The 23,320-nt window shown below is 49.6% G+C and overlaps 1 protein-coding gene across 10 annotated transcripts in view; it reads right to left on the bottom strand.

Annotated features, from left to right (window-relative positions):
• The window catches only part of LOC309834828 (cardiac-enriched FHL2-interacting protein), a 61,751-nt gene that overhangs the window by 18,153 nt on the left and 20,278 nt on the right, over nt 1-23,320 (bottom strand). For 2 of the 10 annotated variants that reach the window (XM_082673947.1, XM_082673950.1), the window contains exon 1: nt 7,783-8,053. The exons of 2 other annotated variants lie outside the window; for them this stretch is intronic. The gene's annotated coding sequence lies outside the window, so the exon portion shown is untranslated. Of the gene's footprint in view, nt 1-5,502; nt 5,570-7,782; nt 8,073-10,122; nt 10,252-23,320 lie in introns of those variants that run through there. 6 more of the 10 variants (XM_082673954.1, XM_082673949.1, XM_082673953.1 and 3 more) reach the window with 6 other exon arrangements.

The raw sequence follows: 23,320 nt of genomic DNA, 5'->3' as shown, positions 1-23,320 counted from the left end.
TGCCCTGGATTCTGGAACCAGTAGGAACTGACATGAGATAGGAACCAACCAGGCAGTTCTGGGCAGTAGAAAGAGCTGGAGACCTGGGTGAAGTCCTGTTCCAAGGCAGTGTCATTTTGGGCAAGTCACTTCACCTCTACCTACACCTGTGAAACTGGGACAATAAAAATCAACTCCAGTTCTGCCACCCCAGCCACCTGGGGCTGCTCCCCATTCTGGAGCAGGCTAAGCAAAGGAATGGTCATGAAACTGGTCCCCAAGGCAGCCACTGCTTGAAAGTCTCCAGATGCTTGGAGCCATTGGACTCACCAGGTCCTGGGCTCTTCCCCAGCCAGGGGGCCACCTGCACCAGAAGGAGGCCCAGCGAGCCCAGTGAGCCCTGGCCATCCTGACCCTGAAGTTTACCCGCACGCAGGCCCCTGGGCAGCAAGGGGATTAGTGCACGCTCTTTCTCTACATATCTCACAGGAGCAGAGGTTCCACACTTGTTTTCCCCTCAACACACAGTAAGAAATACATCTACATCACAGCATACAACGAGCTCAGAGACATATATTTATATAAAACAAGGAAAATTCATGAAGCAAAACTTACTCTGCTTAAATGTACCACTCTGATATTTTCATCTTATTCTGTTGTAGTCTTTCATTTAAAATAAAATAAAATAAAATAAAATAATAATAATAAAAAAATAATAATAATAATAAAATAAATAAATAAAAAAAAACATGCAATGTAGTAAGTGATTTCAGGATCCAATAATGACTTGGAGTCTACAGTGTGTTGTTGTTTTTTTTTTTAACTGTCCTAGACCAGAATCTCCAGGCATTCCTGATCAGGCTCTGTTTGCTGCTGCCCTATTTTTAGTGATACTGGGCTCTCATCTGGATGGAGAAATGGAGACCCAAGGCCCAAACGCAGTGGCTGGCGGGCTCTGACCAGATTCACGTTGTGGGGAAGGGAGGAGACCGCCCGGGTGGTGGGTCCACGGGCCAGGCCTTGCCTTTCTGCTTCAGTGCCGTGTCCCCAGTCCCCGTACAGTACCTGGGCCTCACAGAGGGCCATTCATTTGTTGAGTGAATGAGTAAAAGAAATCCCCTTTTACGGAGCACCTGGCATAAGGGGCACTTTATAGACTCCAGTATTACTGATTCTTATTTTTTATTATGTAATCAGTACTCGAAACAACCTTGTGAGGTAGAGATCACTCTTGCTCTTTACAGAGGAAGACCTCGAGTCCAGAGGTGTTTAATACTTGGCGATGTAGGGCTTGAACCTGAGGCTGCTGCAGAGGGAGAGGGTCCCTGCGACCTGCATTTAAAGAGGTACCTCCAGGAGCTTCTGAAATGCCTGTTGCAGGCTGAGAACCTCTGCTCGGCATCACCCCACCCCTGGGCGCCCTGGAGGCCCCCTCACTCCTGGCTCTCGCCCTCAGGGCTCCCCGGCACTCATTTTAAGACCCACGGCTACAGGGGGTCTTCTATCCCCTGCATCCCATTCCACCCGGGAGTCCGCTTTTGATGGGCCAAGCCCTTGAAAGCCTGCCCTGCCCCTCACTGATGGACACCTGACTCTCCACTTAAGAGCTGTGGAATCAGCTGGACTTCGGGCAAATCACACAATCCATCTGAGCCTCAGTCTTGTTTTTGTAACCCGGGGCTGATAGGAAGGCATATCCAGCAGCCTGGTCCTCGAGGAAGCCCCTATGGATTATGAAGTGGGTGTTGCAGGGACAATTGTAACCGATGGCCCAGACACTGCTTTGGAGAGCCTTGTCCAGAGAGGATGCTTCAGAAGCTCCCAGAGGAACTTGGGTTTGCTGCGAGTGGGGTGTCCCTTAATAACCATCCTTTCTCTAGCCCCTGGGAGGAGAGCCAGGCCATACGGGAAGGGGCACCCCTGCAAAGCAGCCCTGGGGTGTCCCAGGCTTGGGCAGATAGAGGAGGTTCCAGGGAGGGCTCCCAGAACCACGAGAAGGCAGAGGGGCTGCAGAGCTCCCTCGCCATCTACGGACCCCATTTCCCCATCTGTAAACTCGCACCACAGGGCTGGGTGGCAAAGGGGGAGAAGCAGAGCTGGAAGAGCCAGCACTGTTTACCCAGCTCCTGCTAACTGCCATGAACTTCACACGTGCGATCTCGCTCAGTGGTCACAACCACTGCGCAAGTTAGATAGGGCCCGTGCCAAAGGAATCTGAGGTGGAGAAACTGAGGGGCAGAGAGGCTGAGGAACTTGCTCAAGGTCACGCAGCCAGGGAGTGGCAGAGCCGGGATTCAGACCCAAATCTCTGTGCCAAACGGTTTTGCCCTCCTTGTGCAGCCAAAGTAGAGAGAGTTACGGGGCGGGTGTTTCCCTGTGCCATGGTGTCCCCGCAGGGTAAGCAGGGGTGGAGACCTCTCTCCTAGCACCTTCTCTTCCATCTCCCACACCCTCCTCTTCCCACCAAGGAGCATTTGCTTTAGTAAAGCTAGAGAAGGCAACGGCTGGAAGTGGGCTACCAGAAAGGCATGTGTATCTGGGCTGGTGGAGGAGCCTCCCATGGAGCCACTGGGAATCTCTAACACCACCCCAACCCCACATACACAGCAGAGCCCTGCTCTCTCTGGCCTTCTCCTCACTTCCTGCTGGAGGCTGGGACGTAGAAGGGAGACGGCTGGTTGGTAGATGACAGCTGTCCTTTCTCCAACCCATGTGGCAGCTGTGAGCCCAACTCTTCCACGGAAGGAAAGAGAGAACTTCCCTGCTTTGGGGACACAGTCATGGAACTGACAAACATCCCTCCTTCTTCATGAATTCCTCACGGAGTGCTTACAGCAGCAAGAAAAAGAATTCAGACATGGCCATCCAGGCTATCCTTCTAAAAATTAAAACTGAAAAATGCTCTTTCAACAAGCAATGTTATTTAGAACAATGGCTTCAACAATGAGTTGAAAAATTATCAGCTTTTGGAGCATCTGCTACTGTGTTTGAGACCAACAAGAACTCTTGTCTCCCCTTTCTTTCCTAAGTCAGTGGTCCTTCCTTCTCACAATGCCTCGGAGGGCTTGTTAAACAGAGTTCTGGGCCACCCCAGAGATGTTCACTCAGGAAATCGGGGCTGGGCCACAGCATCTTGGGATACAGGTGCTGCTGGTCTTGGGGCCACACACGGAGCACCGCTGCCCTAGGTTTTGAGCAATTGGAGGTTGGACCCCTTTCCGGGAGGTTGTACTGACAAGTCATAGACACTAGGGCCACTTGGGGCTCATCGTTGTCAACGACGGTGGTTTGGGCTGTGCCTGCCTGGCTCTAGGCCTGGCTCTGGGCAGGCCGTGCATGTGTGGGGTGCAGAGACCAATCACGAATGTGCCCTCTCCAAGGGACAGTCATCTGTGAGGGGATAACAGGCAGAGGTCAGTGCGAGCTGCAGGGTCCAGGAGGCGAGAAGAGGGTGATCTCACCGGCAGGGCTTGCTTGAAGTCAGCTGGGAGGGAGTTTGCTGCCAGTCTGTGCACAGGCACCCAGCTGGCTCCAGCCTGGGCACCAAGCAGAGGGGAGTGGAAAGTTTAGAGTCAGACCATGCTCCCGTTTCCTAGCCCTCTGCAACCTGGGCAAGTTCCCTCACCTCTCCGAGCCTCCCTTCCCTCATCTGTAACTATCCCTACCTCTCTGGGTGGTTGTGAAGGTAGAGGTAAAAAATATCAAGAGCCCAGAAGAGACACAGAGTAAGGACTCAATAAACAGAAGCTTCCACTGCTAGAGACCTTGAGGTTTTGAAACAGACCATGCTGGGAAGGAATTCCATATCTACCGCTGTGGTACTAACACCGGCCAACAGAATTGCAGAGCAAGCTCATGTATGTAAAGCATATAGTAGTTGCTCACTAAATGTCGCTTGCCTCATTTCTAATCCCCAGACGGGGGCGCTATAACATAGTGGGAAATGCCTGGACTGAGGCCAGACCTTCTTGGGCTTCGTTCTTTGCTGTACTAGCTGTGGGGGGGGGGGGAGCGGCCAATTACAAAACCTCCCTGTGCTTCGGCTTCCTCACCTGTAAAATGAGGCTAAAGTCGTACCTGCCTCCTGGTGTCCTTGGGGGGACTCAGTGAATTCGTGTCTGTGAGGTGACTGACACCTAGCAACTGTCGACGTGTGGTTACCATCCCCACCACGCAACCTGCTCAAGCCAGGGCCCGGGCACGGGGTCACAAGGACGACTGCCTTTCCCCAACATAAAAGAGAGAGAGAGAAGCGAGGCAGTGGCTACCCAGAACCCCTGAGGCTTCCCTGTCCTCGGAACCACCTTGTACCTTTGCCCTCTCCGTCTGGTTTCTGTGCCTGAGCAAACCGCTCAGTCCCTTCATTCTGAAGGGGCATCAGCTGACCTTTAGCAGTCCCGGTGTTTGTATGGCGGGCATTCCCCTCGAAAACCATGCCTGCATCTCCTAGGCCATCACTGGAACTAATCTGGGGAAACCTTGCATGCTGGATGTGAGAATATAACCAGAGATCTACGTAAGTGTTTTGTATACAGGAGTAACGCAGCCAGATTGCCGTGGTGAACTTGGTGGGACACTGAGGGTGAGAAATGGCTCTGAACCTGTGGGTTTAGCCCAGTGGGTCTGAATTTTGACCCGTTGATTGCTGCAGCCTTTGGGGCTAACCTGCTTCAGAGAGGGGTAGACAGGGCCAGGGCAAGGGACGAGCTGGTGGTGCTACATGTGGCCAAGCTGCCCCAAGTCAGGGTAAGCCAAGGGGCAGCTCCAGTATGACTTGTCCATTGCAGGCAGGGCTCAGAGGCTTGAAACCAGCCTCTAGACTGGGCAGGGAGTAGGGAAAGCCCTGGGCAGCTCAAGCAAATCTCACTTTCCTCTCTCCCCTTGCCTTCCTTAAGCTTCAGGTGAAGGCTTTAAGATGGGACATGGCTGAAATGAAATCCCTCTCTTAGCTCAGCCTTGAAGTTCCTCAGCAGCTCAAGCCCAACTGGGAAGGGGCCATTCAGGGACAAAAGGGACCCACGGACGCTAGGGAACAGCATCCAGGGTGCAGAGGCCCAAAGGAACCAAGGACTCCCACTGACAGCTGGAGCCTGCCTCTCCGTAGGCTCGGAAGCCCTTTGCTGTGCAGTCCTCAGGGAGGGCCAAGCCTGGAGCTTCCAGGGAGCGCCAAGCAGAGCATGGAGGACATAGGGAAGGCCTTCTCCCCACTTTCATGGGCTGTGGTCCAGAAGGGTCCCTTTCCCCTTCCTATGAGAAAGAGAGGTGTATCAAGTCCTGGGGAGAAAGCCATTCCATTCATAGTCCATTAACACTTGGGCCCCTCTTGCACTCAGATTCCCAAACACTCTGGCGTCCGCAGCTCGGAAGGGAAAACGCTTCGCACCAAGCCTCCTTCTGCCCTCAGCCTAGGGACCTAGGCCAGCTGTGAACCCACTCTGTCTCGACCTTGACATCCGCTGTCATGTAGTACTCGCACATGCAGCCCCCTCCAGGGAATGTTCCAGAATGATAGCGATGACTTACGTTGGGGGTGACACATCTCAGCAGTGCTCCACATGTTCCATTTTGGGGCCTTGATCCAAGGGTTTGAATGATCTCTTGTCCTCCCCCTCCCCCCGCACCCCCAGCTCTGGTCCTGCAACCCCTGGGATCAAGCAGAAACTAAGAGGTGTTTTGGGTTTTCCCAACTAACGAAATGAGACATAAGATTGAGTTACAGGGCTCTGGATTGGCTGGATCTGGTGAAATGTGGTTTGAACCCTCAGATGGAGATAAAACCAAGACCACTGCAGCCTGTCGGGAAATGTCAGCACTGCGTGTCTCCACAAGGCAGCCTTCTCTGAAAGCCCTTTTCGTCTCTCCAGTAATCCTGGGCAGGTGGAGTGAAGACCTGAAAGCCAAGGAGGACGATGGCCCAGGCCTGGCCCCACTGGCCAGCGGGTTTCAGTTACTGAGATTTCTGGCACAGCCTGGAGGAATAGGGCTAATTCTAGATGTGGAGCTTCCCCTTTCTGTAAGGGTCTCCGGGGCTTCCTTAGGGTCAGGAGCAAAAAGCAGAAAACACCAGGTCACTCTCTGGAGTCCCAGTGAAAAGACATCGGGGTGGACATACTCTTCCTAGGAGGACTCGGGGCCATCGGGCCTTCCCTACCTCCTCCGCACACCTCTGTCTCCTGGGTTCCCAGGGGATCCAAGTCCCTCTGTTTCCAGGACCCAGCATTCGGCTCTCCTCCCAGCGGGCACAGGTACTCCCATCCCAACGAGCTTCTGGTCACCAGTGAGCAGGCACAATAATTCCCCTCCCGAAGACCAAGGGGCAGACGCATGCTGGACTTGGGTCACCCGGAGACGTCTATTTATAGACCATCCCGATAAGCGCAATCTGCCCTGCTCAGCCCAGGCCACACTCCACAGCAAGCTAATCCTCCCAGGGGCAAACTGAACATTTCCTGTACCAGCTAGACTGGAAAAACCGGCCCAACGAAGGGGCAGGGAGCTCCAGAGCCAGCCACGGGTCCTGAAGGGTCCAGCTCACAGGCTGCTATACAAGCTAGAACGTTCATTGCTGTTTGTGTGTGCACCAAATTGACCCATCTCAAGGAGTGTTCGTGTACAACACGGGTCAGCAAACATTTTCTGTAAAGGGCTGCAGAGTAAATATTTTGCTTTTGCCGGCCACACAGCCTGGACAGTTGTGTGAAAGCCAGCATAGACATTATGTAAATGAACGAGCGTGGCCGTGTGCCAATAAAACTTTATTTACAAAACCAGGAGCCCAGCCCACGGGCCTGGTTTACCAACCACTGTAGTAAAGGGAACGTAAATGCAGGAAAATCAGACTTCATTTAATGTGAACATTTGCTTAATCTACTCTCCAGGACTCCTATAATTTTGGGTTTTAAAAATATTACTTCAAATATTGTTTGTTATAATTGGGTTAGATATGTTCAAAGAAATGATCCATAAATTTAGGCTTTTTTTTTTTTAAAAAAAAATAACGTTTATTTTCTAGAGCAGTTTTAGCTTTGCAGCGAAATTGGGCAATTGAGTAAAAGTTACGGAGATTTCCCATATTGTCCCTGCCCCTGCCCCCCGAATGCATAGCCTCCTCCATTATCAATATCCATGGGGGTGTTATAAAGTCCTAAGTAATAATTTTTTAAAGGCTATTTAGATTTCCACACATATTCAATATTGCTCTTCTCAATGACCAGTTCTCCTCCACGAGGAAAAGAAGACATGATTTTAGATTTGGCTAAGCCCACCCTGCAGGAGTCTGGCTGGGGACCCCCGGGATGTGGGCGGGTTCCCTGTTGAGGCCACATATGTTCTCAGAGTCCACGGGCCAGAATGTCCTGATGACCAATCGTCCTCTTTGTTACAGCTGGTACGATCCTGCCTGGCGCAGCACTGGGGGACACAAGAGAGCCAGTCTCCTGCCACAGGACCTGTGGGGTTGCCCCCATTTGACAACACGGTGCCCTGGGCACACCCAAGGCTTGTACCCGTCAGCCATGTGGGAGCAGAGCGCCCTGACAGATGCATGGAAGGACAAGGTCACACACGTCTATACCATGTACTCTGTTCCCACATAGTCCACACGGCGATCCAGCACCACGGCACACCCAGCACTGAAGAAACTCAGCCCCCGACATGCCCCTGGCCACTCACACCGCCCTGCACAGCGCCCTGGCACAGAGCAACATCCCAACCCCGCCGGTGCAGAGTGCACATCCCTGTGGGCCGGCCGGAGCTTGAGCCTCCCAGCCTGCACAAGGGAACCAGACAAGCATCTGACCCTACCTTCCGCTCTCCGCTAGTCCCGGCGGCTTGCTCTTCAGGCCTCCCAGGAACCGGACAGAACCCTAACTCTTCCAGCAGCCCGGCTCTGCCCAGCAGCCAAAATTTCTTCCCTTGTCAGCCAGACGGCCCAAAGATAGAGGGGAACGGATTCAAGACCCAGACCTCTTATTGTCCACAAACCTGCCCACCTGAGGAAAATCAGTGACCAGAAGCTGGCCAGACACTGGAAGTTCGGGAAGCGCACCTAAATAGAGACCCAGCCGGGGGAAACCAAATGGTGTTCTTGGTGGGGAAGAGGCAAACAGTCCCCACTGCAACACCCGCGTGGTGTCAAGTAACAGTCAGATTAAACAAACAGCCTCAGCAGCTATTTTTACATCGAGATCGGCCACGGGTAATAGATAACTTGGGGAGTGCGAAATTGCTTGCCTCTTAGCCAGACCCTAACCACGAGTCCAGCTTCAATCCAGAATGGTTTTTAAAACGATTCCAGCACTGAGATCCAAATAAAAATATCCCGAGTTGCGAAGGAAAACATTTGTTTAGGGAAACATTAAAAACATGAAATTGTGTGCATTGGAGCCAGCGCCTGGAGGCCTGCTGATGCCCCGGGGCAGAAATAGCCCGTTTCATCATCGGCTCCGAGGACCACAGCCTGCATTCCTCGAGTAAGGAGCCGTACTGGGCTGTGCTTTTGGAGCAAAATAACACGCCCAGCTGCAGGCTGGGGGAAGGCCAGCCTGGGGTTTCAGGGTGACAGTTGCAGAAGCATATGAAATAATCAGAGAAGAGGCAAGGTAAGTGCCCACTTGATGAGCCTGGCCATGGCAGGTCTGGTTGTTTGCAAGGTCCAAGTGCCAGTGGACCGACCCCTTTCTGCCAGGTTAGAGCTCTCCTCTCCATCTCTGGGAGGGGCTGGTCCCTCCACAGCTCCAAGGTGGGCTTACATCGGCCTTCCCAATGGCCACTTCCTGCCTTGGCCTGGGGTCACCTGCTCTCCAAACTGCCTGCAGACCCCCAGACATTTGCCTTTGCTCATGCCGGGCCAGCTCCTGGATGCCGTCTTTACCCTCTCCGAGTAGACCCCGGAAGAGTCCACTCATTACCAGGAGCACAAGAGTTTTAATGCAAGAGGTTTTGTTTGTTTGTTTTCTTTCTTCTCAAGATCCTTTCTCATGCTCCCCTGCCCCATGGCCTGGGAAGGCAGAGGCGCCCAGTCCCAGACAGGTGCTCCGCTCTTCGAGATGCCCAAAGCCCTTGGAAGTCTGTATCGTATTGAACCTCCATACCTATTTGTGGACTGCCCTGCCTACCCCCAGGGGCTCCTCACAGCCAGCAACCTCAGTTCTAGCCCCAACGCAAGGCCTGGCACCACCTCCAGCCTTGAACCCACCAGTGGCCAGGGTCCCAGGGAGCTGGGTCTATGCACTTCAGTTCAAACAAGTTAGAAAGAACAGCTCCTTGTTGCCCTGTAGATGGAGGGTTCAGACCTCCAACCAGCAAGAGCAGCCGGCCCCTCCTCCTCTTGGAAGCCTCAAAACTTACCTTTTGCCCTAAGAACTTAGGACCTGGCTGTGGGGACACCTGCTCACTGATCAGCACTCAGAGGTGGTTTGAGGGAGACCCAAAGTGAACCCCTTGATTCTACCCACCCCACCTACCCCCGCTGCTTGTCAAAATCAACACTAGCTAAACTGGTAGATCAATCTGAGAGATGAGCCAGCATTAAACAAAACAAACAAAACAAAAGCAAAACATAGAATTTGGAGCCCTGGCCCCTTGTATTTCCTAGCTATTTGACACCAGCCAAATCACTTAACCTCTCTGTGCCTCAGTTTACTCGTCTCTAAGATGGACAGATTGCCTGTGTTCTGTGGGGTTGAAGATCAAATGAGCTCATGTACACGGATACGCTTCTATATTGCAAAGCTTCTCAAATGGTAGTTATTTACTTGGTATTTTTTTCATGATTTTTGCCACATCTTCAACCATCTGTACTATTGTTTACTTATCTTTCTATAAAGAGAATTTAAATTGACTTACTTTTTAAAAAAACAGAGCTTTTCGGTCAACAGCAATACCTAAGAAATCATGGATTTGATGCTCTAATTTTTTTCCCGATTACATGTTGAAATAAATTTATAACCAGTTCGTATGTTATCTGCTTTGACCCAAGTCATTTTGTTCCAGATTTTAGGAACAGTTGCATTACTAGATCCCATTTTATGGAGGAGTTTGCCTTGGGGCGCAAGTAACCTGAGCTGAAATGATTCAGCATGGCCCCTGATTTTCCTCACTTCCTTTCCTCCCGCTCCTCGCAGCATTTCTTCCCCAGCTTACTTTTAATTCTTCACAGGTGGAGAACATGACCTCATGTCTGGCTTAGGATCCTAGAAGCGGTGAGCTTTGCTGTGTGTCAGGCGCTGATGGTGTTTGCTTGAAGTGACTGATTGAGACAAGAAAACCGTAAGGATGGTCCAGAGAACTTTCAGGGGGCAGGGCTGCAGCTGGCAGCTTTGTCAACGACGTCAGCAGGAGGGGTCGGGAGAGAACAGTAAAACACAGTTGACCTGGCAAGAGGCTGTCCTGGGAGCAGCCTCAGAGCTTGGCCCAAGAGTATCCACCTAGCCTGACCACAGCTGACCGCGGCAGAATCTGATTTCTCCCAGAATGTGCCTCCACCTGCCCCGTGCCACGGACACCCCCTGTGCCTCGCTCATGGACCACCGCAGGCACAAAACACAGCCAGCGAACTCAGCCCAAGCTCCACCAGGAGCTCAGGGTCTGCATGAGCCAGAGCTGGCATCTTTCCGGGGGATGGGCCCAGGCAAAGTGACCACTCTCTTCCAGTCCAGGAGCTGTGAGCTGCACGGAAAGAATGTGAATGAAGACACAATTCTAAATGTAGCATCACGAACGCTATGTGAGCCGGCTCCCTCACCGTCCAGAAAAACAAGACCCGCTTGTACATTCTGCAAGAGCGTAAATAAAGCTGTCCTCAGGCGGCGTGCTACAGTGTTCCCCCCTTGCAGTGACTTCACTGGCTCTGACTCTCCGCAGAACCTCTGGAGCATCGTGGGAGCTGCCCAGCTGCCTGACGGCGTGGGTGAAAATGGCCTTGCTCTCGCCTGGACATGCGTGATGCTGGCTAATTTAATTCTGTGCCAGATCTGCTCTGTTCTGCCTCTGTACTAATTAGAAACATTCAAAAGCTGGAAAGGAGGGCAACGTAGAATGGATCCTTCAGGCCAGTTTCTGGTGCTGGGTGTTTGAAGTTCACATCCCTGCAAATAACACGAGGCAACTCCTCTGATTCTTCCACGCTTGCAACGTGGTTTTGTTGAGCTGCTTGTCAGAGGTCTCTTCACCACTGCTCGGCCTTCTTTAGGAGTTGTTTCCATAAACGTCTTCAGGAGGTTGGTGCATTTCCCAGGCTTAATAATAATAATAACAACAAAATAGTCATGCCGGTAAACACATACAGAACCTTTACTCTGTGCCCTACTCTGTTCTGAGTCCTTACGTAAGTTAACCTACACACCGTACACTCTATCTTAGGGGCCAGTACCATTTTGCTCTAACCCCATGAATTGCTTCCCGTCGGGGAGCTAGGGGAAGATAAGAGAGGGGGAACCGATATTTCCTGAGCAGTCATTATGTTGCCAGGCTCTGTCTGATTTCTTTTCTCGCTATCTGTGATGACTGTTCATGCCCCCTCTTTCCAGATGAGAAAACGGAGGCTCGCAGACGTTCTGGATGTCACGCAGCTCATGTTGGCACTGAGGATACAGATGAGGGTTCGCTCTCCAGCCTGTCTGGACTATACGTCTCTGTTTCACCCTCCCTAACAAAACACTCTCCCACACTAAGTCCAGGGAACATGGCCTCTTTCCATCCACCTGTTCTCCTGTGTCTCCCTGGGGAGAGAGTGAAGTCTGGCCAGGGCACCTCTTTCGCTACTGCTTTGTTATGGGAACTGAGGAGATTCTGTACCTGTCAGCACAGTAAAAGGCTGTCCTCAGGGCTGATGGCAGAATGGGGTGTCACTGCAGGACGACACTTCTCACGTGCTGAGGGGCTGATTAATCGGACCCCTCCTTCAGATGGATCCCCTTACCAGGAGCTCTGAGTTAGTGCCTTTGGGAAGGGATGTGCATGGTAACGCACATCCGGTGCCTAGCTCAGAGGGGCTGGATTTATTTGGGGCGCCCTGTTTGCAACTCGCAGCTAGAAAACAGCCCACTGGCCCAGGTCACTGAGGCCCCTTCCTTAGGGCTGCTGCGCACCCCATCTGACCAACCTGGTGCCAGATTGGTGGCTGTCAAAGTCAACTGAGGGCTACCCAGTCTGGAGGCCCTCCTTGAAGCCTTTCCTTCAGGACTCTTAGCTTAGGACTTCATAATGACAGATGTAAATGAAAGAAACAGAACCTGTGCTGGGAAACGAAGTCAATCCACCTTATTAAAATACTCCCAAACACCAACAAAATGACTGTGACCAGCTGGGACAATGGCCACCAGTGCATCTGGAGTGTCCGTGAGTCATCTCTCCCCACGGAGGGATCTGGAAATGAGTCAGGAGGGGCTGGGGGAGGTGTGCTCTACTCCCTGCAGCACGGGCCAGGAAACTTTTTCTGTAAAAGGCTAGAGAGTACACGTTTTTAGCTTCGTGGGTCAGATTGTCTTTGTCAGGACTGCTCCACTCAGCTGTGAAAAGCAGTCAGAGATGCTCTGTAGATGAAGAGGTGGCTGTGTTCCAATCAAACCTTACTTATGGACACAGAGATTTGAATTTCGTATCATTTTCACATATCACAAAATGTTCTGGTTTTGATTCTCCCCCACCCCCAACTATTTAAACATGTAAAGACCATGCTTAGCTCCTATGGCTGTACAAAGTCAGGGGCGGGACGGAATCGGCTCAGGGGCCTCGTGTGCAGACCCCTGAGCCACTCTGTCCACTTCCGTCACCACCAACCACGTGTGGCTAATGAGCGCTGGAAACCTAGCTGGTCTGAACTGAGACGTGCTGTAAGTGTCAAATACACGCTGGATTTCAAAGACTTAGTAGAAAAAAAAAGAATGTAAAATATTTTCTTCGTCCTATTCTGTATTGAGTATTGTATTGAATCTGTGTTGAAATGGTAACACATTGAATATTTCGGCTTTAATAAAATATACTGTTAAGATCGTTTTCACGAGTTTCTTGTTACATTTTTCATGTGGCTACCGGCAAATTTTAAATGACACATGTGTTCCTCTAGGACAGTGCTGGGCTAGCTCTTCTCCTGGTCACAGGCCCTCTCCCTCACTGCCATGAGGCCTCAGTGCCCCGTGAGGCCAGTCCGTTCCTGGGGTCAGGGCTGATGTGCTCATGGTGGAAATGTCTCAGCTTCTCCATCATCAACTGCTCTGAGTTCAGACAGGAATTTTGTATTCTTAGATCACTAGTATTGTCATTCCTACTTGCTTCTACCATTATCTGTAAAATACTGGATCTGAAGAAATTAAACTTTCTGCTACTGAAGAAGAAAATGGTGTTAGCTTCTCTTTTTCAAGCGCCCACTGGATGCTGGGCTAGCTGTCTTGTACACTGTGTGTATTTTGATCCCTCCAACCATCCTGGGAGGAAGCCATGCCCATCTCTATTTCCAGATGCAGAACAAGGTCAAAGAGGTGAAATCCCTTGCCCAAAATTATGTAGTTGGTTGCAGAGCTGGTCTCAAAGTCCGGTGTCCCAGTCTCCCCAGACTGCGTTTCTTCTTCCCCTGGTGCCATAATCATTAAGATGCCACGGAAGCAGGGCCTTCCTGGAAGAACTGCTTCTCCCTACGGTGCAGAGAGGCAATGGAGGGATCACACAGAGCAGCCTGGATCTGAGGCAGCGCCGGGGTCCAAAGCCCACTCAAGTGAGCCCTCTTGCCGTTCTGCGCACCCAGGCATTGCCTGCTCCCTTCCCCCCAGCAGCACCTGGAGAAGAAGGCTCTTGTCTGTCCTGCCTTCACTTCTGGCACAGGGGTAGTGTGACTATTCTGACCTCAGAAAAGGAACAAGGTAAGGATCACTACTTACACTGGCTCCAGCCACCCTTGCCTCCTAGCTCCTCTTCATGTATGTAGTTCTGTCCTGCCCCAGGACCTTTGCAGCTGCTGACCCTGTGTTTGGAGTGCTCTGCCCCTATCTTTATATGCTGCTTCCTTCTCCCCATTCAAACGGCAGCTCAGGGGTCACTTCCTCAGAGAGAGCTGACCATCCCATCTAAAGACCCTCAGCCTCTGTCATGCCACCTTGTTTATATCCTTCATGGCACTGATCATTAACAGAAACCATCTCAGTTCTTTGGTCCTGGGTTTATGCTCTGTCTACATCTTCCCCAGAATGCAAGCTGCAGTGAGACTTCCAAACTTTATCTTCCTTGTTCTCCTCTGCACACACTATGTGCTAGTGAATGAAGGGGGTAACTCTGGAGGTTAGGTTCCTTACTGCCTCACCCCTCTCCCTGTCATTATGGACTCAAGTTGCTGAGATTTTCTCTGAGCGGTGGTTCTTGAATCACCTGGAGGCCTGGTGAAAACACAGATCGCTGGGGCCTTCCCTCAGAATGTGCATTTCTAGCAAGTTTCCAGATGATGCTTATGTTGCTGGTCCAAGGACCGCACTTGGAGAAGAAAACACACCTGGTGTGGATGAGCTGGGTTGGCTCTGCCCTTCCAGTCTTGCTATAGATGATTCCCTGGGAGCGGCTGCTCAAGAGCTGCTTCCTATTCAAGTTGATTCAACAAATATCTACTGAGCGCTCACTGTGCCTCAGGCACTGCTGGGTGTCTTCTCACTCATCCTCCCCCTTCATCCTCATTGCATCTCTGAGTTAGCTTTACAGGTAAGAGAGCTGTACCACAAGGAGGTAAATAAATGGCCCAAGGTCACAGAACCAGGAGAAGGTGAGGCTGGGGCTTGGATTCAGGGATTCGTTCAGCTCAAGCAGGCTCCCATCCTGTCCTGCTGCCTCTCTGAGGTCTTGCCTCCCAGAAGCGTTTGGTGTGGGTCACAGATGCCGGGTAGATCCGTTTCTACTCCTTCTCTGTTTGGTGCTTGGCAGAGCCACACAGAACTTCTGGAGGCACAGCCAGGAGGGTCTGAGAAGCGAAACAGCCAAGAATGTAGATTTTGGCCTCGGGGATGTAAGGGTTCTGTTCCCAGATCAGCAGCTGTGTGACCTTGGGCATGTGATTTGATTTCTTCAAACTTGCATTTGCTACTTACTTCAGAGGACTGCTGCAAACGTTAAAGGGGATGAGGCAAGTGCCTAGCACAGGGAGCTACACATGAATGGGTACAACAGGCCGATGAAGCTATTCTGTTATAATTCTGATTGCCTTGCCTATATCAGGGTTGGTAGGTGGGCAAGAGCAGGTCTGCAGTGATTGTAAAATCTGGGAGCTTGGGGCTGAGGAGGTGGTGAGGGGAGACACCCCAGTGGAGTACTACACAGTTGTAGAAAGGGACAAAGGGCATCTCTCCATGCTTGTAAGGAGCAATTCCCAGGGCAAGAGGGAGAAACATGGTATCTTATGTATGTTACCATTTACTCAAGCAGTAGAAGATACAAATGTGTGTGCATTTATATGTATTTTCTTATATTAAAGGAAAACAATAAGAGAATAAACCCCAAACTGAAATAGTTACCTCTGGGGACAGGAGGGCACAGGTGTGGGAATGGGAGTAAGAGCTAGACTTCTCAGGGTCTGCCTTGTTTGGTAGATTTGATGTGAAGCCATGCCAGCCCCTTACCTAATTATCAAACTAAACCAAACCAAAAGTTAAAAAAATCAGGCCCTAAAAATTGACAATGAAATGAGACAAATGAACCTAATATGTAGGGGGCATAATTTCACAAAGGGGAATTATTTCAAATGATTTTAAAATACGTTAGTTTGTCTTAACATTCATAAGTAGGATATACCTGAACATAAAATTAACTGTACAGTAAAATCTTAAGTCGTTCTCAGAAATGTAGATAGATATAGATAAAGTGAACTAGGAAGTATGTTAATGTCATAAGAAAGCAAGATTTTTTTTTTTACTGTTAGAGAAAAGAGCTGCAGATATAAAATCAACACGGTAAGTAAAACTCAGTACCTGTATATTTGATATCAATATAAAGTAAAGAGATTGTATAAAATCAAATATACAAAAGTGTAAAATCAAATATACAAAATTGTAAAATCAAGACATACTTTCTTTTAAAAAAAGAAAAGCATTTCCTGCTGAAAAGACCTAAAAAAGTAACATCATAACGATGACTCTCCTTTGTACCAAGATTTTTGTCTCTGAATATGAACTCTCGTTAAAAAGAACAAACATTCTCTTATCTGGAGCAGAAAATGTGTAAGAAGAGTCTGAAACCTCTTGTCACACCAAAGGCAGGCAGCCTAAGTAACATGGCTGGGTTGATATCAAAACAAGTAAGGAGCTGACTTTGAAGAGTTTCCACCAGCAACAGATGGAGCAGTTTACATCAGTACAAATAAAATCCACAATAGATTGAAACACTGAATATATTTGAACTCATGAGTTCATAATGATTCTGAAACAAAACAAAACAAAACGACTTAAACAACCCTCTGTTGTCTCCTTGGAGGATGTAGAGAGCAGCTTCATCCTTCTGAAAAGCTGAACAGGGTCAAGTACTTCACCTGACTTTCCTGTATGAACTATACCAAAGAGTCCAAAGAGCCAAGTGATGAACGCAGGAGACTTTCTCTAATAAAGAAGGAAAGGTAGAACTAGGATATTATCATCTTTCAAACCCCTGACAAATAATGACCAAGACAATGATCCCCAAGGGGCCTCCTGTAAAAACACACAACACCCATGAAGTGTTCTTACAGAAAACCAAACCTAAATCAGAACAAGCCTCTAACTCTGGATTTAACTACCAGATTATAGGAATAAAAGGGACAGAGGAAACTGTTAAATGACACCATGAGGAAGCAATCAGCAAAATCTGCGGTGTGGAAAACTCTACAGGACAAGTGACCGATCTCTTTAACAAATAAGCCATTGAAATCAAAGTAGGTGGGACTGATTGATTAAAAGACACCAAAGAGACACAGTGATTACATGCCACACACAGACCCTCATTCGATCTTGATTCCAACAAACCATCCGTAGCCAACATGTATAAGACAGCTTGGCCAATATGAACGCTGCCTGGGTATTTGATGATATTCAGGGACTACTGCTAATGTTTTAGATGTGATAACGGTATTTGACAAAAGCAGCTTTATTATTTAGCAAGACCTACACTAATATTTATGAATGAAATATGACATCTGGGACTTATTTCTGAGTGATGCAGTATATGGGGAAATGGATTGGAGTATATGAAACAGGATTTTTGAAGCTAGGCACTTGTTACACTATCTTCTGAACCTTTGTATACATTTGAAATGTTCCATAATTTAAAAAAATAGAAAATTCCCTGCAGTAGGAAGGAGAGAATGAGGGTCAGAGCGAGCTGATGGGGATATGGGAGCTCCCGGGAAAGAGAGAGACTCAGCAGGGAGCCAGAGGACACTGGCAGGCTCTGCTGGAGCCAGGGCGAGACCTGAGACTGTCCCTAGGGACACATGGCCGAGGAGGTGGCACCTGGGCCTGCCTGGCCCGTCCCTCAGACTCCAGTCTGTCTCGTAACCTCACTTAGGGTTATCTGATCTAAAGTGGCTTCAGAGAGGCCAACAACTCTACAAATATTGGCAGGTACACGAAGCATCAGAAACGAACGTCCAATTTTAGAGTTTGGTTGACTAAGGCTACACTTAAAAATTAAGACATTAAAATAGAAGAAATATTGATGGAAGAGTGTTAAGTAACCAAGTAAAAAATGGAGTTTATATATTAATGTAAAAATGTGTACATAGTCATGGAAAAGTTTTTTAAAAACTGTAAAAATGTAGTTGTGGGAAAAAAAGTTCTCAAATAATATATCACCAAGCATTAGGTAAAAGGATACCTAAAACCAACAGATATTGTTTCATAAGCAGAATACATGCATGTGTTGATTTTTTTTTTTTTTAATGATAGTGCATTTTTCATGGAGATGATTTGCATCAGGGTGAAGAAACCTGTTTCTACTTTTGACAAGAGATTATCGTTGGACCAACTTGCAGGGAAACCTGAGTCCAGAGTTTTAGTGAAACACTTTCCGTTCCCTCGCCCCACACACCCTGCTGGAACCACCTTCACCTGGCCGAGGTGCGTGGTTAATTTCACCAGTGATGTTAACTCCCCTGGAATGGATGTATGGGATGGGGGTTAAAAATAACTCAGTGCAGGGGAAGTTTCTCTAGAAAGCCCGGAGCTGTCTACTCTCTCCCAAGGGCTGGGGAGTCACTCTCCAGTGGCCACTGCTGTGACGTGATGACCGTGTCTGGGACAAAAGCTGCTTCACACTTGCACGTGTGAAGGTCCCTTTATAGGCATTGCTTTTGCTGCAGAGGGTCACCTCGGGCCTCCAGAGGGAAGGGGGAGGAGGGTGAACTCACAACCACGGGTAGGGGGTGCTGCCCAGCTCATGTACCTTCAATCCCATCAGAGCTCTGGCTTCCTTAGGAGGAATGGAGGGTGTCAAGACCCATCCCCGCCCCTTGGCTCCATCAGAGGAGGTTCTTTTGCATTCTCCTGTCTGGTTTTAGAGCACAGAGCAGGAAGCAGATACCCACAGTGGGACCAGGACTGGCTCAGGAGGCTTGGGAGGCTGGGACAGAGCCAGACTGTACACTCTGAGATGAGCAGCTCTGCAAGTCACCATCTCCCCTCCAGGTTCACTATCTGACGTTTGGGTTCCAACTCCCCAAGACTAGCTCTGCTTCCAGAAGCTTCCAGAGGCTTCCAGAAACCCAGATGCATAGAGCAGCGAGGCTTTTGCACAACTTCATGGGCATCTACTAGTTGGAGTTCTGTTGGCATGAATGGTACCGCCTGGCATGCAGAGGGCTCACCACCCCTTTAGGGGGCGTTGGCTCTCCGTGCAGCCCTCCGAGGAGGGTTCAGCAGGCTTCTCATCCTCCACTTTCCTGAAGAGGGAGTGGGGTCTTGGCGACTTATGGAAGGCACACGGCGAGTCCAGCAGATAACAGAGCTGGTGTCAGACCTGGGGTGCCCAACAATTCCACCAGGGGCTTTCTGGCTCTTCTCTGGCTTTCTTGGAGGAACCAGCACACTCCCTTCCTTGAACATCCCTTGCTCTCAGCTCCAGAGCCCAGTCACCTAGTGCCGTCTGTAGTCCGATGGGACCCAAAAGGCTGCAGGAGGCTTTTGCTCTAAAAGAATTTGGATTGGTTAGCAGCCTTTAAAATTTGGGAGATTTGGGGGTGACAATGGCATTTCTGGCTCTTTTTAATGGAAGGTCGGGCACCACTGGGTTGCAGGAGCTGGGGCCGAGCAGGGCTGCCCCTTCAGACAGGGCACACGCCATCCTGCTGGCCACCAGCCAACTTTATCATTTACATAACCTGTCAGGACTGTTTGCGACTCCATTCTGAGCAGGGGATGGCTTAGGCTGTGTTGGAGAGGGATAGCTGATGTGTCTCGACATCTCCCCTAAAGCCAGCTGGGGTGCCGGACCCCAAACACTCTGGTCACCACCCTCCTTGCCACCAGACACCCTCGAACACTCACAGAACTGGGTGTCACGTTGAGTTGAATTAAACCTTGAAGAGCACATAAACTAGGAAACCAGGAAGTGTTCTGCCGGCATTAATACTAAATAAGGCTCATCTTCAGAAACATTTACCTGCTGTGAGCAGATATGTCTTCATGAAATATGAAATCCACCCAAATTTATTAAAACCGCCTGCATAGAAGTGGGAACTCAAACTGAGCAGCCCTCTGTTAGAGCCTCATTATATTATTATGGCATTATTTATTTATATCCTACCTTAAGACAGACATGATGTAATCCAGTAATTAAGATTATTATGATTGAATATTTATTAAGCACCTACAGTAAGCCAGTCACTGATCCACATAAAATGAGGCTCTCCCCTCCAGAGCTGCCGTCTTGCTGCCATGGGGAGCTCAGTGCTTCTCACAGGGGAGCAGGCGGGAGCTGAACGGATTTTGTCTTCCCTGAGAGCAAGCCTGAGAGAAATGACGCTGATCAGAAATTGGGCCCAGTTTAGCCTCGCAATTCAGTCAGAATGAAATGAAAGCCATCCATCGCTGGCTTGGAAGAGAGATGGGACTGCAGAGGGGCTGTCCACCCCAAATGCCTCCTCCTAGGAGTGAGGCATCTCAGAACCCAGCGGCGGGCAGGGCTGTGGCCTCCTCTGGGCCCCCCAGGGCAGTAGGTGTGGACAGCTTCCTCTGCATTTGTAACCCACTCACATTTGTAACTCAAGCCCAGACTGTGCTGTTCTTTTGTACTTCCTGCAAAAGTAGCCCCTACTCTGACATGTCACAGGGCAACTTAGGCTGGGTCTCTGTGCCAGCGCAGGGGCTGCAGCGGGAAGCCGACACAGCCTCAGGCTTCCCCGAAGCCAGATCCTAGACAAGGTCCCGCAGGAAGCTTCCTCCCTCTGCCCCACCCCCAAAACAGCCTGTGGAAGGTCTGGGCCTCTCCTCTCCCTAGTTCCCCCTTCCCATCTTCTTCTGTCTTACCCCACACCGGGCTGCTTCTCCCTCAAAGGACCTCCTGGGTTGGGAGCTTGCCAAGGTAGAGCCTGTAGGTTGGGCTCTCAGGCTTCTCCCTGTCCCCGCCCCCACCCACCGTGCCTGGGCGCCATTTATACAGTGAAAGAGAAAATGAATGAATGAAAGCACTAAGGGGTCGATGAATGCAACACCACTGTAAACGTGTACCCAGCATTGATACATGAACTTCCGTGACCAACGTTCTTCACTTACATGTTCTCCGTAGCAGGTTATTTCTGTGTTTGGGAAGGGAGTGGTATGTTCCTTGGGTTCTCTGGTGCCTTTGGTAGGAGATGTTTTGAAAACGGACACATGCCTGTCCTGCTTCCCTTAGCAAGAGCCCTGACTCTTACATTTGGTTCAGAAACAATCTACTTTATTGTGGAGGAGACCCTACTTGTTTCTACAAAATGGTGGTTGTTTTTTTTAATGTTGTGATTTCTAAAAGTTGTAAGTGTATTGGTAAGTGTACAATTCTGTGGCGTTAAGTACATTCACATTATTGTGCAACTATCACCACCATCCATCTCCAAAACATTTTCAACATCCCAAACTGAAACTCTGTACTTATTAAACAATATCCCATTCCCTTTCCCCCAGCCCCTGGCGACCACCATTCTACTTTTTGTCTCTATGACTTTGTCCACTCTAGGTACCTCATGTAAGTGGAATCATCCAGTCTTTTTGTGACTGGCTTATTTCACTTAGCATCATGTCCTCGAGGTTCATCCATGTTGGAGCATGTATCAGAATTTCCTTCCTTTTTAAGGCTGAATATTATTCCATTTTATCACATTTTATTTATCCATTCATCCTTCAGCGTACACTTGGGTTGTTTCTACCTTTTGGCTATTGTGAATAGTGCTGCTGTAAACATGGATGTCCAACTATCTATTCAAGATCCTGGGAAGGTGTGCAAACTGTGGTGGTGTCTTCCCTTTAATACAGCGCCAGCTGTGCACTGTGATAATCTGTGGAACATTAAACATAGCGAGGCTGCATCCTACCCCGCACACTTCCGAGTTCATTGGTCTGGGGCAAAGCTCAGCCATACATAGAGGAGGGTTACAAAGCTTCCCATGTGATTCTGATGTGCAACCAGGCTGGGAACCACGACTTCAAGTTGTGCTATTGTTTCTTTGGTACGGGATCCTTAGGGGCCAGAGATGGGACATAGCTGCCTGCGTAGAAGTGGATGAGTGCCTTGCTTTGGGCAGGTTTCTCCTGGTGCTGGTGATGAGGACCGCACTGAAGTCCACTTCAGGTCTTCTTTGTCACTTGTCCTGATGCCATCAGAAACCCCTGAAGCCTTGTTTCCAGACCTTACAGCGTATTCATTACTAGGCTCGGGGATACCTCTTCCTTGTGGAAAAGAACCTGTCACTGATTATCCACATCTCCATTCGGGGGGGGACATGGGCCATTTGCCTTCACATAACATGTTTGCAATCTGGAACTAGCTGCAGTGTTTCCCAATCACCTCTGATGGTAAGACCAGCATGGAGGCTGGTTCCAACACAGATTACCAGGCCTCTCACTTGGAACTTCTAATTCGGTAAGTCTGGGTTGGGGGCCAAAGCATCTGTTTTGATTTGAAACAAGCAACCCCAGATGATCTTTATCTGGAGTTAGGAAAAACACTGCCGTGTAGTGTAGCGTGCAGAGTGGTGGTGAGGGGAGCAGCTTCCCTTGGCTGTAGACCCCTGTCTGGCATCATGATAACGCGCTTCTCACCGCACACCCCTTCACTCTCAGCCAGACGTTCTCCAAGTGTGGACCCTGGGCCAGCAGCATCAGCATCTCTGAGCTTGTGGGAAACGCAGATATTCAGGCTACAATGAATCAGAGACTCTTAGAGGTGGGCCCAGATAGGTCTGTTTTTATAAGTCCTCCAAGGGATTCTCCTGCAACCGTGGGTCTTAACAAAGCATTTTTACACACTACCTCATTCAGCCCCATGTTTGACAGTTGGGAAACCAGGGCCCAGAGCGACAGCATAACTTGTCCAATATCTGTCCGTGAAACGAGGGCTAGGACTGGAACTCAGGACCAGGGTTCCAGACTCTGGATCCAAGGACCCCTGTCTATAAAGACGGACCCCAGAGTAGCGGGAGTTCAGAAGGTTCTTACGCCGGATTCTCACTTTACTGCAAGAGATGTGGAGAGCGAAGAATGGAAGGAGTGAAGTATGTACCACCCAGACATGACTTTCGTCTAAATTAGAGTATATTTGGCCAATAAACACACAAATCATCCCTCATCTAAAGATAGCCCTCCCCACTCCCTAAACAAAATGCTCCACCGATTAGATTCTAGGATTCTGAATTACACTAAAGAGGAAGAACGCTTTAAACAAAGGATTGCATAAGTAGGCAAGTCTGACATGAAAATGATGTCACCACCCAGGGCATCAGGGAGAACCATGGACGCCATAAAGTGGGATCACCACTAACCATAGATTTAATTTGGAGTGAGATCAAACCACCAGACACAGGCCACGCCCTTCAGGAACCACTTTGAAAGAGATTGCTGTGGAAATGCCAGGTCAGCCCAGAATGGTGAGGAAACCTCCAGAGTGGCTGGTCTTGAAAGAGGAGCGAGACTTCAAGGCAGAGCTATGACCTCAGGGAATGTTTTCCACCTCCTCCAAGGAATGTTGGCCATCCCTGCACACCCCTCCCAACCTTCCACGTGAAAGGGGACTGCAAGGCAGTCAAAGAAGGGAAAACACCTGGCATCTGGCTTTAGAGTCCAGCTGGGCCTCTTATGAGATCTGTGGGTGTGGACATGTTATTGATCCACCCTCCGCCTCAGTGTTCTTCTCTATAAAGTGGGCTTCATGA

This window comes from Grampus griseus, assembly GCF_964374135.1.
Source record: "Grampus griseus genome assembly, chromosome: 16".
Lineage (NCBI taxonomy): Eukaryota > Metazoa > Chordata > Mammalia > Artiodactyla > Delphinidae > Grampus > Grampus griseus.
The sequence above is the reverse complement of the archived record's forward strand: the minus strand, read 5'-3'. Positions and strand labels throughout refer to the sequence as shown.